Source organism: Apium graveolens, chromosome 4, assembly GCF_009905375.1.
Source record: "Apium graveolens cultivar Ventura chromosome 4, ASM990537v1, whole genome shotgun sequence".
Classification (NCBI taxonomy): domain Eukaryota; kingdom Viridiplantae; phylum Streptophyta; class Magnoliopsida; order Apiales; family Apiaceae; genus Apium; species Apium graveolens.
Window position 1 is genome coordinate 60,935,654 of NC_133650.1, and position 6,845 is coordinate 60,942,498.

A 6,845-nucleotide genomic window follows, 5' to 3' on the forward strand; every position below is an offset into this window, starting at 1 on the left:
GGCCCCTTATATAGATATTGAAAGTCCTCGAATTGGACTAGAGTTAGGAGACTTGGTGAGCAAGTCTCTGAATTAGAATGGACTTTGGAGTCCTAAGAAGTAGGAAACTGATTTCCTTATCCCATGAGGTTCCTTGCAGGCCAATCTACAAGAATCCAGATCCCTACTAGGACTCATCTTGATAGCTGATTTATCCCTTATTAATTAATTATAAAATTAATTAATTATTCAAGGTTTTGGGCCTCGCTAGCTCGGCTTCGTTACTGGACCATATCAGGTCTGATTCATTCAACATTAATTATATTCCTAGGCTAATTTTAGGACCATATCAGGATGTATTGTACTATATCAAAAAAATACATATGCTTTAATATATGTTCCCTAATTCTCACTATTCTGAGAGCTTGAGATCCAAAATTATGTCTTGTCTGCACTACTAAAAATATACTTCACCAAAATAAAATGTACCAGAAACTAAGTTTGTCCTCACCTCTTTCTTTTATCCCCTCCTTATATTGTCATCTTTGTGGCTTAAATCCTATACATTGGATAGTAATTTACGTTAACTAATCAGTGCAGTGACATAAAAATGGACAAACAATAGAATATATGTTCGCACTTGCCATGGTAACTTGTCATGGTATTGCACAAGACAAACTTCCCAAAAGATCTCTGCCTATCCTATAAATACCACCCCTGCACCATATCACTAAAACCAACTCAAGGTGCTCTTCACTTATCTCATTTAATCTTTTAGTTTTCACCAATACCTTACGTAACAAGCATGGGCTTTGCAAGCTTCACTGATGAGTACACTTCCTCAATCGCTCCATCAAGAATCTTCAAGGCCTCTATCTTCGACTCTCACAACTTGATCGCAAAACTCTTCCCAAAAGGTATCAAGAGCATTGAAATTATTCAAGGTGATGGAGGAGCCGGAAGCATCAAGCAGATTAACTTCATTGATAGTTAGCTCATTAACTCCAGCTTATCATCACCACATGCTTGTACATACTCATGATTGCATAAACTTATATCTTTATTCTAGTTAAACATGTCTATTGATTGATACTAATTTGTAATGTTACTCATGTAAGTCGCAATTTTAATAGTGTAAAGTATCACATTGACGAGATCAATGAAGAAAAGTACACGTAGAACTATACATTACTAGAAGGCGATGCCTTAGTCAACAACCTTGAAAAAATAACTTATGAGGTTAAGTTTGAGTCCTCTCCTAGTGGTGGTACCATCTCTAAGGTGACAAGCAAGTATTACACTAAAGGAGATTTCATGCTTAAGGAAGAGGATATCGAGGCTGGAAACGAAAAGGTTTTGTTGATGTACAAAGTTGTTGAAGCCTACCTCCTCCAAAACCCTAATGCCTACATTTAAAGATTTTTTTTCCTGAATAAATGTTCTGCTCTCTCCAATAGGTTAATAAACCGCGCACACACATAGTGTCCGTCTTTTTGTTTTCAGTTTGTTTGTACTTTCATGTTCTGGAATAAGGAGAGTTTGGTTAATATTCAGTCATGTTTAAATTGACATCCTGAAAACTAAAGAAGCCAGTAATTAAATATAATTGAAATTATTTCAGTTATCAGAGATGGAAATCTTATCGCTATCAAATGACTTTCTTCTTGATCAATTAGAAATCTAACTAGTATTAAGCAAAGAAAAGTGGTGCCAGAACATATCTGACTGAAGCTATGTCAAGTGCATGGAACACCAGCTGAAGATGAGTTTTTTTCCACTGCAAGCTTATTTTTCCATCAAATTCGAATTTCAGTTGGGAAAAATTCATTGAAGCATGAGTTACTCAAGAGTATATAAATCAATTATTAACATGTTTTTTACAGTTTTAGACAATTTTACATTGTTATGTATAATAATCAAAGTACGATTTATACGAACAATATAAGATGCAAACATAGCAGTGCTAGCCTATTGGGAATGTCAGTTTCACCATTTAGCCTCACATTATTTTTAGCCCTCTTGGGCTCTACCAATAGTAATAAATTGATTTTTCTACAGCCAAGAAACTTTTCAGTAGTGCCCAAGTACTTCATGGCTTATATTTGCAGTATCTGTTTATAATCATGAAGACAATAACAGAATAATATTTGTTAGTGCGAATGCCTCATTTTGTTTATGGCTTACATATTTCAAGCTATTATTTGATCCCCTGATTTTGAAAGAGTAAGCACTAGAAACCTTTAGTGAGCACAGGATACATATAGGCTCTGAGCATGACCTGATTACCCCACTGGCCTTAGCAATTGATAAGCTGCAAGATCAACCCTGAATATTGTTACCTTCCGGTGAGACTTCACATTTCTCCCTGCAGAAGCTTTCAAAATTCAAATATGTGTTGTTTCATTGTTACCCAAGTTAAGCTTGGTTCAAGACAAGTCACCTTGGAAATCACAACACAGTTGGTTTATCTAGTTGCAGCTCACACGTATTTACTCATAGATTACATGATCATTTATCAAGGTTTGATACATGTGGATAGCCAGACCAAACATTATGTCCCACACGAGGCCATGTGTAAGACCCTTAGAATGTTTTGGAATACTTTGTGCGGATTCACTAGGCTACCAAGTGAAATTGGGACCGAGCGTCACCAGGTGGCGACACGGACTAGTCGTCAGGCGACAACTCATGATTAGGCTCCAGGCGGCGACACCAGGCGGCGACAAGCGGGGACTCAGATTGGGCGCTATGGAGACTCGGGTTTAATTCGGTTGGCTGAATTATGTGTGGGCAATAGTGAGCTGGGAGCTTGGCTTGGAGTCCAAAAAAAATGACCAAGGGGCAAGTCAAAAGTGGGCACATGTGTGGCACATGGGGGCTGATTTATATATGTAATGTATATATATGTGTGTATATTTGCTGGGATATGCACTATTGGGATGCTGAGATAACTAACTTGCAGTTGGGACTCAAGACTTGGTGAAAAATTCGAATTTGAAGGCATTTGAATTCTGAAATTGCTAGTAACTTCCAGCAGCTGGGGCTGTTGGTGCTGTTGTGGCTGTTGGGGCTGCTGGGGGCCGGGACCAGGCTCTTGTATATATAGATAAGCATTTTCCAGAATGTAAGCTAAGTAGAATTTTGTACAAGTTCTTATTATATTATGCACTTGTACTATATGCTAGGCAGTAGGTAAAGTCTGTAAGCATATCTTGGGGTTGTATCCTTATATTGTTGGGTAATAAAAAGTTGGGCATTCAGCTCATAAATCTGTTGTATCTTTGCATTTGCTTAGTAATTAGACATACTAGCACACACGATCAAATCTTGGTTGTGCGTGGGTTTTATATACACTGTGTTGGGATTGTTGGAGGTTGATGGGCGATAATCTCTCGAGAGGGCTTACTACTTGGGCGTTGGGGTGATCGAGTAGGCCGCACGGATCATAAAATTCAGGGTTTAAAATATGACCCCGTGACATTATGCATGGTGATGGTAAAATGTATGTAGTCGGCTGACCGCAGATCTTACCCGTACTTTGAGTAGTGAGGTAAGCCAGACTAGGGCTGAGCAAAACCGAACCGAAACCGAAAAACCGAACCGAACCAGTGCCCTCACATCTTACTCTTTTATCCCTTTACTCATCTTGTCATCCTAGTTGCTTAAATCCTATAACTTGGCAGTAGCTTAACTTGATTAACCAGTGCAGTAACATAAAAATGGACAAACACCAGAATATATGTTCCCGCTTGTCATGGTAATACACATGATACAAATTCCCAACAGATCACTGCTAATCCTATAAATACCATATCTAAACCACATCACAGAAACCAACTCAAGAAGCTCTCCACTGATCCACTTTAATCTTTTACTTTTCACCCAAACCTACGTAAACAAGCATGGGCTTTGCAAGCTTTACTGATGAGTACACTTCCCCAATCGCACCATCAAGGATCTTCAATGCCTCTATTCTCGACTCTCACAACTTGATTCCAAAACTTTTGCCACAAGGTATCAAGAGGATTGAACTTATTCAAGGGGATGGAGGAGCTGGCAGCATTAAGCAGATCAACTTCATTCACGGTCAGCTCATTTGCTCCTGTTAAATTTCTCCACATGATTGTACATACTCATAATTACATAAACATGCATCTTTATACTAGTGAAACACGTCTAATCATCATATACTAATTGGAAAACATAAATTTTATTAATGTAGGTCGCAATTTTAATAGTGTGAAGTATCACATTGACGAGCTCAATGAAGACAAGTACACGTATAACTATACGTTGTTGGAAGGCGATGCCTTAGTGGAAAATCTTGAGAAAATAACTTATGAAGTTAAGTTCGAGGCCTCTCCTAGTGGTGGTGCTATCTCTAAGGTGACAAGCAAGTATTACACTAAAGGATAATTTATGCTTAAGGAAGAGGATATCAAGGCGGGCAAGGAAAAGGTTCTCTTGATGTACAAAGTTGTTGAAGCCTACCTCCTCCGAAACCCTGATGCCTACGTCTAAAGATTTTTTTTCTGAAAATGTTCTGTTCTCTCCAGTTGGTTAATATATTGCGCACACACACACATTGTCCGTCTTGTTGTTTTCATTTTGGTTTGTACCTTTTTGTTCTGGAATAAGAAGAGTTTGATATTAACTCCGAGTCATAACCAAATTCTGTCATGCATACAGAAAAACAAAAAAGCTAGTTTTCTGAATATAATTAAAATTATTTCAGTTATCAGAGATGGAAACCTTCATCGCTTTTAAAAGACTTTCCTCTTGATCAACTAGAATATCTAACCATTATCAAGCAAGGAAAAGAGAAATGGATAATTTACGAATTTCATATATGTAGGACAAGCATATCTTTTGTCTAGACCAGCCTAATACAAATTAGAAGTAGTCTAAGATTTCAAATTACAATTTAAACCAAAAACCAATTATCAATTTATAAACATGTTTACTTTCGCGATATTACAATCAGGGGTATAATTTATAGGAACATTTTGGATACAAGATGCGAACAGAGCACTGATCTTGGGGATGTGAGTTAGTTCATTATTTATACCAACATTAATTTTTAGCCCTCTTGGAGTAATGAAGTGATTTTGCTACTGGACTGAATTCGAGTATCACCCAACTTCCTGGCTTATATTTGGAGTATTATAATTATATGATAATAATAGGATAATATTTGTTAGTGATGACTTCCTCATTTTGTTTATGGCTCACATATAACCATTGAGGCCTGACTGACCATGTAAATTCATAAATTAAGTATGGAAAAGTTGTATAACAATTGAGTGATATTTCAAGCTAACAGCAGTATTGCTGCTCTTGGAATGAGATCGTCTTGTTCTTCCCTGATTTTGAAAGACTTTGCATTGGAAACCTTCAGTAATACATGACACTGATCAGCTCTAAGCATGGTCTGGTTGTCCACTGGCCTGAGCAATTTATAAGTTGTAAAATCAACCAAGTACTTCTACCTTCTAGCGAGACTTTAGATTTGACCCTAATTAACTCTCCGAATATGTGCTGTTCTATTGTTACCCAAGTTTACCTCAGTTCAAGACAAGTCACCTTGTGCTTCCTCTGGCAATCACACCACACTTGGTTGATCTACTAGCAGCTGACACATTTACTCCTAGATTTCATCATCTGTAACGCACGGTATCAAGTTCAATAGACGGGGATAGCAGGACCAAACATTATGTTCCAGACGAGGCAATGTACAGTGATGATAAAGTGTATGCAGACCTTACCCTACTCCAACAAGTAGTGAGGTAAGCCAGACCCCTGGTGTATTAATATCCTATATATTTCTTTGCGTCCTGATGACGGCCTGTACTTTATAATGAAAACTTGGCTGTCCAATTCTCTCTAGAATCTGTGAAAAAGGTTAATGTAATAAAAAGAAACCTGTAAACTGCCTAAATTTTTAACTACAACTCCACCAGTGGATTTTGGACTAAAGGACCTTATTCAGTGTAACAGTTCAGTCTACTTTCTTCAGTATAGTAACTTTTTTGTTTTGCTAAATAAAAATTTAATGCCATATTTAGTTATTTTAGTTAGTAATTTGATATTTCATTTAATTTGGACCTTCAACAAGATACTAGTGGCAACCACATGCTGCTACACAGCTACAGTCATGGGGTCTTCAGCATTAGATTAATTAATGTCGATATATAGTTCTTTACAAAAGAAGATACTTACTGATTCGTACTTTGAATCTGAAACTTAAGTAACAGTCCTTTTTCCCATAAAAGAATGCATTGTCGAGCCTTTTCCAATTTGGAAGAGGTTTTATCTTAGGTTTATGCAACTGTAATGGTCGGCAAGCTGAGTAACTTTTGTCGCTAATTAAGAAGTTCTGCAGAAATTCCTATTCGAGTCCGATCTAACATCTTATAAGTTGTTCTCATTCTAAATTTCTAATGTGATTTCTGTTTGTTCTAGCACCATCGGTACACCGCTACTTGTTAAGTAACCGGTCCGTCTAAAATATTAAGATTTTAGAGGAAGACTCCAACGGGATCTTATACTTTGAGCACTGTTCAGAACTCATGTATGACTAAACAGGAAGCTCTTTATTTTTTGAACCTAACTAGTCTGTTATACAGTAATTTACATTATAAAACCTTAGTGATTCTCTAGGTTCTTTTTATCTCTTAACTTGTGTAGGTTAAACTTCTCCTTGATGATAATGGTGTTTGTCAAACTAAATTTATCATGGCCTATTACACCTACTTGTTTGGTTGTTTCATAAGGTTTAGAGTCTAGTTTTATCCCATGCACCAACTTTTCAACACACCAAGGTCTCATCAACTCACTAGGAGTGATGCGATCTTTCCTTTCTGTAC

At 37.2% G+C, this 6,845-nt stretch overlaps 2 pseudogenes; both read left to right on the top strand.

The window, feature by feature from the left end:
* The first annotated feature begins 784 nt into the window (after positions 1-784).
* LOC141717183 (major allergen Pru av 1-like) lies at positions 785-1,395 on the top strand (annotated as a pseudogene).
* Positions 1,396-3,881: 2,486 nt separating this feature from the next.
* LOC141716851 (major allergen Pru av 1-like) lies at positions 3,882-4,500 on the top strand (annotated as a pseudogene).
* The last annotated feature ends 2,345 nt before the right edge of the window (positions 4,501-6,845 follow it).